A 10,581-nucleotide genomic window follows, 5' to 3' on the forward strand; every position below is an offset into this window, starting at 1 on the left:
GACCATAACCAGTCAGTCCACTCCTGAAAGGGGAAATGTTTATCAGTGCTTGGGCCAGTACAACCTCAAAATGCTGACACAAAAATGGGTTGTGAGAGGCATTTCTCCCCTGTATCTCTCAGCCATTAGGAGAACAGCAGTAGCTGTATTTTAGAAAGCTGAAAGGCTTGAAAAAATAATATTTAAATGCAGGAAGTGTGCCAAAATTTTAAGAGCAAGGACTCAGGCTTTCCATTCATATGCAGAAGAGGTATAGCAAAAGCTGTATCTACACAAACTTGAATTTATCTGTTTCTGTTGTCCCATCATCTCCACAGTGTGGCAGCTCCCCCTGAGTGCTCTGACATAGTGGTAATATTTTCTTCTCCTGCAGCTCATTCAACATAAAAATTGATTAATCCCAAGCTTGTTTGCCTGTTTTGGCTCTGTTCTGGCTCTGTGTGTATGTGTACCCTTTTGCCTTTCTGTTTTTGTGCACAGTATTGCTCAAAGACCATCGGACATCTACAGGCTTACAGGTATAAAAATGAATTAAAATCTAGATGTGCAAAAGTCCGCAGCTCCTGAACTGGCTTCCTTCCATCAGCCTGGAGAGAAACGAAAACAACCATTCTTGTGTACAGATAGCAGGAGTTGCTGTCTTGTTTGCCTAATAAGTACAGGCAAACACACAAGACAGGGAACTAAGTCTGTAAAAGAGTTTCAAACAAGATAAAAACATTTAACTGCACATGCCACATGAGAGTTGTGGCAATTGTGATGGTAATAATTTTCATGTTTCTTAATACTACTGCAATATACTCATTTCACTAGCTATTATACTAAAAAATTGTCACAGTGCAGGGGGGAGCAGGGAATAGTTTCTATATCTATAATGTGATTGCTGCCAATACATCAGTGTATGAAGACAAATGAATGCATTTTTCCTCAAGTACCAGAGTAAGAGCCTACATATCAAAACCATTTGACTTAGCCTTGTGAGGCAAAAATAAATGTTTAAAGAAATAGCATTGGAAGGCAGAAAAGCAGAATAACTTGGTGGTTATTTCAAAAGAAAAGCAGAAGGCTCAGATGACGGAGGATATCTCACACCACAGTGGCTGGTCCTTGCACTAGCCAAGAAAGGAGCGGGAGAAATATGTCCTATTTCTCCTTTTATCAGAGTTCTCCTTTTCTTTGTTTTTAATTAAATAATTTCTCCTGTATTTTTATATAGGCTATAAATATTAAAACATGGCTGCGCATTCTTTGCTGGAGGATCCTGGCAAGCTTATTGTGATGTTGCATAAGTTTGCAATTTGAATAGCAGATCCTTTCCTCCCCCAGATCGAGTTACAGGGAAGGCATACTGAAATTCAGGCCCAATGTTTGCCCCTTTCAGATGAGCCCCTGCTTTGCTTCCCAGCTTGCTTGGAGCATAAGAGTTTTATCTAAGGAAAGGCATAGAATTATAAGGTTAAAGGGGAAGAGGGAGAAGAGAACAGCTTGATTGACTGATCACTTTGGCTATTCTTTGGCTATTCTATAGCAAGAATTAATGAGGAAGAACTGTACTTCAACATTAAAATTACCCTAAAATTGTTAATGCTCTATCACCGAACACCACACAAGAAACACAAGGCATGCTCCTGCACCCACCTTTAGACAGCCATAAGTAACCAGTCTCCCTTTCAAATAGATCTGCTTGTGATGGAGCACATGAGGGACAGGCAGGTGGACCACAGAGAGCAGCGAGCCAAGCCAAGAGGGTATGCCAGTACAGAGAAGGAGAGCAGGAGAAAGTTCTGTGAGTTACAACCATGGGCTTGGTTCTTCCAAATTAGGTAGGAAAGGCCACAAGAATGATATTTACCACCTGCTCATCATTTCTCCCTGTCACGTAGGGTATCAAAGAGTATGAATCGCTTTGCAAGGGACAAAGATGCTTCCAGTCTAGACAGTTTCTGAAAGGACAAAAAATCAGGCTGCACAGTGGCTTCAGTAGTTTCAGGTTGCTCTCATGAGCCTCAACTCCTAGGTTTGGTTAGGGGCTCTGCTAAACGAATAGCAAACAAACAACTTAATTTAAACTATTTTCTAACAAAGGAAAGATATTTGTGTGTCTGTCTTTAAAACAATCCATATAATGTATTTGGAAAAGAGAAAAACCCAAAACAAAACAACAAAATGAAGTATTACAATTAAAATTTCTGTATAATTGCATGTAATAAGTGAAAGCCAACCTAATGCATATGTGCACCTTAAGACCACCATCTTCATCTTGCCGATATGAGGAGCAACTGAAGATCATCCTTGCAAGGGAAGAAGGGTGTATAATCTTCATGCTTTTTTCTCCTAAATCTCATCCTGGTTAGTAGGTTTATTCAAAGCTCTCCTCACTAGGATCCAGCATGGCGACCTTCAGCATCGGTGAAAATGGTAAATAACTTTCATACTGGTTTCGGTTTTCTGTCAATTGCCTCCCAGCCATGGGCAGGTCCATAAGAGACAGGACCATGAGGCAGCTCCAGAGTCACTGAATCTAGGCCTGCACAGATGCAGACTAGGAGCTCTATGGAGAAAATATCTGTCCTGATCACCTAAAAGGACAAAATTCAGTGTCTAAACATGGATGTACATTTGCACCAGAAGAATCAACAGCTGTGGTATTTAGACTCAGACCCCCTTGAGTCCAGGGAAAAGTAATTTTCTAAGAGAAAATGGACTAAGAGACAGCCCAACTCTATTTCCAGTTACATCTGCCCAATTCACTTACTTTGAGCTGGATTAGAGAAATTGTAATGTTTAGCTTGTTTCCTCACTGAACATCATGACCCTGACACCAATCACACAAATGAACACAGTCCCAAGGAAATAAGCAAGAAAGACAACAGATACAATCTGTAGCGGTATGAAGGCTAAAGACTGTCCCCAAGATATATGATGACATTTTAAATGTCTGATTTATTTGGATCATTTTCTTTAGGTTCTGTGAAAGGAAGCGAGGCAGAGAAAAGCTGAGGAAGAAATGAAGCTCTTACCATGGGTGGCTCATGACCTTGATTTGCAAAATGAGCCATAACTCTCCACCTTTGCAATCCAGTCGAGGTAGCATTCAGCATCAAATATGGGTTTTCACATGTGTCACCAATCTGGATTTACCACTGCAGAGGAAATGAAAATACAATAATGAGCAACCTACCTTGTAGGCTGAGAGCTAATTATGCACCTTTCTTCACAAAGTAAGCAGGAAACACATGAGCTTGGAAGATATCCATGGAGCAATTAAACATGCACTTGTCAACATGTCACAAATACTGTTTTTACAGTTGAAATGAAAACACAAAATGCCATCTGATTGAACTTCAGACTAATTAGCACATCACAGCACACAGCCATGACAAGTACCTGTCAACAGCTACCAGCACAGCAATGACATTTTCCACTGTGAATAATAATGTCATTTTCCACTTTGGAGTAGTAATGTTATTTTTTGTCTTTTCAAAAAGCGACATTGTTTATAACAGATACAAATATATCCTCCATAAAACAAGATTTCATTCTGCAACGCTAATGCTCCAACAGAATTATTTTGCAACCAAGCTTTAATTCCACATGCAAAAGTCAACAAACCTCTAATTACACATTGTAGCTGGAGGAAGAGGAGGATGCAGCTTGTGGAACACTGTCTTTATTAGCCAGTGGATATTTACTCCCAGAACACTTTCTCTTTAAGCCAAGATTTGTAACCAGCAATGCTCTGGACTTGTACTAAACTGGTGATTTCTTCCAGGAAACACACCAATAAAAAACATATCCCACAGTCAGGTACTGTGGGTGGTTTTCAGCAGTTTGCAGGCAAGTTAATAATGTCAGCTTTGATGTGCTCCAAGTAACTCATTAAGGGAAAGGTAAGGAAAAGTAAAAAAAAGTTTCTGTAAATTTTTATTAAAGTTTTAAACTGCTCTACTGGTCCATTTTCTGTAAACAAGTTGGCTATTAATAGATTGATTTAAAATGCAGGTTGAATTGCACAGACTGGCACACTCACCCTTTTTGGGTGGCTGTGTACAATTTTACGCTTGTTGACTATGACTTTAATTAACAAGTCATGTGAGCTAAGGCTCTTTTATGTCTTTACAGTCCATTAAAAAAACATCATTTCTTACTAGCAACAAAAAACCCCATCATTTCTTATGCACAACAACAGACTGAAAACCCTACAAGGACAAGTTTGGAAAGAAAATCTGGAAGAAATCAGTATAGTGACAGTTTTGAGTACCCACAGTAGGGCAGGACTGGGCAGGAGTCAGATCCCTTATCGGATGCAGCTAGAGTGAAATCACTGTGTTGATTTGCCTGATGGAGGATGCAGTTTTCCAACACTGTGGAAGTGCAGCACACTGGGCTGCCTTCTTCCAACCTGCCTGTGCTCTGAAAGAGCACAGCACAGGGAGGCACCATGTGGAGACAACTAGAGTTGGTTTCCAGAGCCTGAGGCTTGGGTGGCAGCATAGAATAGCCAGGCTGGCTGAGCACACTGCCCAGGCTGAGAGGGAGGGAGGCAATTTAGGCAGAGTATTTCTGCATGATGCTCTGTTGTGACACATAGTTTTGCCTTACATCAGTTCCTGTAAATCAATTCCTGTAGCTATTCCTAACTTGACTTGTCTGCCCACCAGAGTGACAGCTTTTAATGCCAGCTGGAATAAGATTGGTGCCATCACAACAAAAATTCTCAATTTATATTAATAGGATTAAGTAACTGATCCGTGGAGATGTCTCATCTCCACTCAAAGCACAAAAACCCTCCTCCACATAAATATGTATCTTTATATCACAGTCCAGAGCAGTCAGTTCTGTTAAGGCTTCACATTCCCTAGAGTGGGATTTGTCTCTTCATGATTTCAGCCACTAAAAAGGCAGGTTTTCATCTTAAGTGGTAGTGATGGCTTCTGCTGTAACCTGTGGAAAGATACCAGTATCTCCAGCCCAGAAAACATCTCACATGTACCAGGCATTTGTATCTGCAGTTTCCAAATTATGCAGAAAGCACAGGATGACCCAGAAATTTGGCCTGCTTCTGGTGCTATTGTATGCCAAGCCAGCTTTGGTCTTGGCTGACACTGCAATTGTAACCAAAGTAATACAAAAATGTGCATTAAGGGTGTCATGTAAATTGATTCAATTTCTGACTCAGCTCAGTGTGAGAGAAATCCTCTCCCCTCTGTGTAAGTTTTATACCACTGGTACCATTGGGGAAAAAAAAACAGTTTTGCAGAAGAAAATTTCAGACTCTTAGTATGACATTCTACTAAATTACACTGAGTATTTGCTATCATGTTTGGTGATTAGGAGCGAGCGTGGATGAGGCAGATAAAGCTGGTTCTCTGTGCTCAACTCCCACATCATGTAAAGTGCAGATAGAATTTTATTTTAAATGTAACAACAAAGATCTTCAAGGGCAAGATGCATCTTACTCTGTGTCTATCCCCCCGAGCACTAATCCATGAATCTTTTCACTTCCACCCACTGTAAGGAAAGGGCCAAATGCTACCAAAAGGCTGTGCCTGTGGAATTTAGGGTTTAACAGTGAGTATGAGAAGAAGTCACAAGTAAACTGTTGACATTTCCAACAACTATCCACCAATCTGCAATGCCCCCAGAACTTCTATAGTGACAGAGTTGCTGTTGTGTTGCTGCCCGCCCTGGAGCCTGGTGCCCCAGAACAGAGACGGCCAGCCTCAGCTGTGAACACCACCACAATCTCTTTGAAGCTGTGGGACAGGGCCACCACCTCCTTCACTCTAAGTCAGTGAGAAAACTTGAGTGGTGGGAAGACAGAACTCAAGAGTGAGAACCTTTGCTCTACAATAAATGTGCTGATTACAGATGGGACCATAATTGTAAGCAGCAGAGATTTCCTGTTTGGTTTGATTTTAGAGGTGTGCAGATTTAGAGATTTATGCCTTGTGGAGACAATACATTTGTGTGGAAGTTTTAAACAAACTAACTACTGAGCCCCTGTGCCATGGTCCATCATTCTGGCTCTACAGAGTTCATGCATACTGTCCTGGAGCTGCAAAGAGTTATAGTGTGCAAGTCTAATAGCTTACTTGCAAACCACTGTGAACTGAAAGACAGTAAATCTTCCTTAAAACTAAAATTATCTGGGGAACTACTGGAAATTCACCAGTCAAGTTTAAGAAGAAATTTCCACTCCGCAGGCATTAGGCAGTGAATTGCGCCCTTGCTGGAGGTGAGATGGGCCAAGCTGATGTGTTAAATGAGTTCTGTCACCAAAAGAGCTGACCCTACTCTCCTGTCCTCCCCTTCCATCACTTCCTCTACTGCTCATCTGGCTGCTTGGTAAGCCATTTCAGACCTAAGACAATTATCCCAGAGGAGAAGAAAGGAGGGCAGAACACATCTCCTCATTAACGATTTTTATGTTCTTTTTTTTAGCCAATTAATTGTATTTGTTTGTTTTGGTGGGTTTATTCTCTTTCAGGAAAGAAGTGGAGAAGGTCTGAAAAGAAAACCCACCAAACTGAAAAATAGATGAACACAGGGCCAGCTGGGGAGAGCTCCTTTCTCCAGAGAACTGTGTAAGCAGTGAGCTCAGAAAGTAACTGAGCTTGCAGTCTCCAGTAAAAATCACCCTTCAGAAACAATTTTTGTAATTCTTCTGTGTCCACAGGGTTTGGTGTCATCAACCAGGGCAGACACATGAGGGACTCCACAGCAGCTATACACGAGAGAATTCACACACAGCAGCAGCATTAGCAACTCTCTCAGATGAAATATCTTAGACAGGATAATGTAATTTTTGTATACCAGAGGCATTGATTCAGCTCATGGCACCACTGGAGGTGAACTGAATGTTCTTCAATCAGCAGTATGAACACACCTTGCAACATCTGCACAGTACTAGAACCACTCCAAAATGGAGACAAAACACCTTCATGCAAACTGCAGGTCTAACCACTTCACTAAAAAATTATTAGCTAAAGGTTATATAAGAAAACCCATAATGAATATATAGTGATGTTTCCTGTAGGATTCCTGCCCAAGCTTCCACCACTTGGGGGTGTAAGGGCATCCTGCGCCATAAACTACAGTCAGATTTTACTAACCTCCACTCTGTATGCATACAATTAATCTTTTTCAACATAAGTGTATTTTTAGATTATAACATACCATGACAGTGACTTGCACTTAGTTATGTGTAATGCAGAAAACCCCAGTCCTCCTTGACTGCTTCAGCCATAGCTCTTCTATTATGAGAAATGGTGAATCCTTGCTCCTTGTTTGCCTTTCCCACAATTTTATGATTTCAGGACTGCTAAAGCCATGCTGAGAGAACTCCGCAAAACAAGTCTAAAACAACAAAAAAGTCATAAAGAAACAAAGGGAAAAGAAAGACAAGCAGATTAAAGCAAAAGTAAGTATGTATCAACTCAGAGTGTTAAAGCTCTGCAACATTTAAATAGGTGTTGGTACCATGCCTCTTTTTCTAAGAAAATCAGTAGCACCTCATGTTTCCTGAGTGCATTGCTTTTCTTCTGTCTAATTTGTCAGGATGTCTAAATCAGGCACTGCTTTGAGGTGCTTTATGGCAACTTCCCCACCGGTTTTATTTTCAGGCTGCTTTGATTTCCACCATGACTTCACCTGCAAAGGCACTTCACAGTGTACACAGCTGATGGCTCATGTACACATCCCCAGCCTAGTCAAGAGTCTAACTCTTGCTTTGACACACATTTTTCATTTTTATCTTCCTAAATTGAAAGGCACACATGTACACACCCCAACATACTTCCCAGTGAGTGTCCCAGCCTAAAAACTGTGCTTTAATTGGCCTCAGGCATTAAAAAGAGCCCAAGAGCTGTCTGAGCACTGAGCTGTGGCTGCCATACATTTTCTGTTCTTTTCTTTTAACATTGTATGTCAGACAGCAGAGAAATAAACATAGGCTCAGTACCTATCTGTCAGACTCATTAAAATAACACGTTCAAAGGGGTTAGCAGCATCACGGCTTTACTTCCTCTTCTGGCCCTGCAGTAAGAGCTGCTCAGAGGGAGGTGATCTGCAGAAATAGCCTCGACACGCTGCCTTCACCCATCCCAGCCCTGGGACAAGTTCTGCTCGTCAAATGTCCTCCAGAAATATCCCACAAGTGCATTGTTGAAGCCCTCAGGGAGATTACTCACCTCAGACATGGGCACCTTCCTACCTTCCCTGGATTATAGCTGACCCTCCTCCAAGAAATCACTACTACAAGAAAAAGTAAATGCCTCCACAATCAGGATTACCTGTCCAACTTCAGCTGCTAAAAGAAACCTGGAGGACATAAGCTTTAAATGTGCAATAAGCAGCTCTTTTGGCATGCCATGTTGGAATGACCAGTGCAACTTTAACAGTTTACTGCGAGTGTCAGCCATTAATTTAACATGGTTATTTTTAGAGCTGAAGAAATGGTGCTTGCAGAGCCAAGAAAAACATAAATAAGGGTGGTGTGGTTGCTCTATATGCCCCCTTGCACTGGCACCATGGTGCTGACCTGCCATGCCCTCTTCCACATGTGGCTTCATCGTGGTTCCCCACAGCCCAGAGGAAGATAAAACAAGTAATGAGCTTTTATTTTCATATATACTGGTGGTGTTGGGCCCACCAGACACCTCACATCATGCAGTTTCTCTCTCTGCATCTTCCCTCCTTCCATGTAGCAACCTCAAAGTGTCACCCAAAGAATTTGGCTGTGAAAACCTTGAGCTGCCCCATCCCACAGTTCATGTGTATTCATATAGATATCTGTACATACATATAGGTATCTGTATATACATATAGATATATGTAATTGTGCAGAAACTCCAGAGTGTGAAAAGCTACTCTGGGTCAAACCCAAAAGCAAGTCACCACGTTTGCCTACCTCACATCACATTGCATGGCATACGCACCCTTCTCATCGTGGGTGGTCAATTTACAATGACTTTAAGAGGGAAAGAAGATCTTCAGGCTAAATGTGTTACCATTTATTTTTTAAAGCAAGTGAAAAGGCAGAGCTCAATTTACTCTGTGCCTAACCTAAGATAAACCCTATTTTCATGGAAAGAATCACTTGATGAGATAGGTATATACAGAGGAAAGAAGAATCTGGGGTTTAGCTGCAGATTTGTCACTATGTGCCTAAGCTGGCTTCTGTTGCAGTCTAGAGAAGGAGATGGATACTTCTTTGGGCTCATGATGGCCACTTGCAGCAGGGAATGGGCTCACTCAAGGAGTCTGGCCACAGCATGACCTTCCTGACAGAAAAGCATCCCTTGTTGGCACCTGATGGTCAGCCAGCTTGATGGGGCAGGTCAGGAGTCACCAGTGGCGCTGAGCAAAGCCAGTCACAGAAGTTTGCTAGGGGGAAGGAAAGCCTTCCCTCACTGTTCTGATATACACCCCACTTGGCACCAGCTTATTTCATGTTTTTAAGATGCGAAAATGCTCTGGGAGAACTCTGTCAGACAAGTGTGTAACTAGGAAGATTTCTAGCTTCTAGAAAAGAGTCATGAAAAGCACAATTAAATGAAAAAGAAATCATATGTGTAAAGTCAAACTCTGCAGAACATGGGTCAGGAGAATTTGGCAAATAAAAGGAAAACAAACATTCAGATCTGCAGGTTCCCACAAACCCTGCAGGACGGGCCCAGCTGAAGGGCAGCCCCTCACTGCAGAGGCCCTCCTGCATTTCCCAAACTCATGGAATTTTTGGAGCACTCTCAGCCATACCCCCCCACCAATCTTTCTGGTACCCATCACATATGACCTGCATTGTGCCTTTTGGCTTTCCACACTGGCAATCCTTCCCACCCTCCCTGATGGATGCCAAAGCCCTTGCTGCACTCCCACCCCTCCACCAGCAGCCCCCAAACCAAAACACCCTGGAGGCACAAATGGTTGCCTCCAGGATGGAAATATTTCAGGAGCATTTTACCATAGATCCCCTGGTGCCTTCTTTATAGGCTTTTTCTTTGTACTTTTCAGGTTTAATTTCTCTCTGGAGGCCAAACAGGTCCGGGCAAGAACAGTCTCACACCATCCCACACCGAGGACAACTGAGCAATCAGAAAAGCCGGTCATTAAAGAGAAAGGCTTTCCAAAACTTCACTCTCTGCAGGGCTGACAGTTACCACAAACATTTATACCCTGTTTTGACCTGAAAGGTGCCTATCAAGTCTTGTGTAAAAGACTCAGGCATCTGGTTCCTTCTGGCACAGCCAGAGACAGGATCAGTAACAGGCTTTACAAGTGCAAGGTCATCCCACACGGCACAAGAAGACACCAAACCTGTCATGAAATCTCCAGCATCCAGCATGCAATCCACGGCATCTTTGGGAAATGCACCTTGTCCAATACAGGTCCTGCCCAGCCTACGGCTCCACAGCCAGGGAGCCTCCTACACTGGGGCTCTGGGCAGGCAGCAGGGCTCGAAGGAGGGAAAGTGGGATGCAAGTTGGATACAAAACTTACAGAAAAGTTAGGATTGCTCAGACAACTTGCAGCAAGAGGAGAGGGGTAAAAGGGGAATGAACAGTTGGGGTAGAGGAGATT

The sequence above is a fragment of the Taeniopygia guttata genome, chromosome 1A (genome assembly GCF_048771995.1).
Source record: "Taeniopygia guttata chromosome 1A, bTaeGut7.mat, whole genome shotgun sequence".
In the NCBI taxonomy this organism is placed as follows: Eukaryota; Metazoa; Chordata; class Aves; order Passeriformes; family Estrildidae; genus Taeniopygia; species Taeniopygia guttata.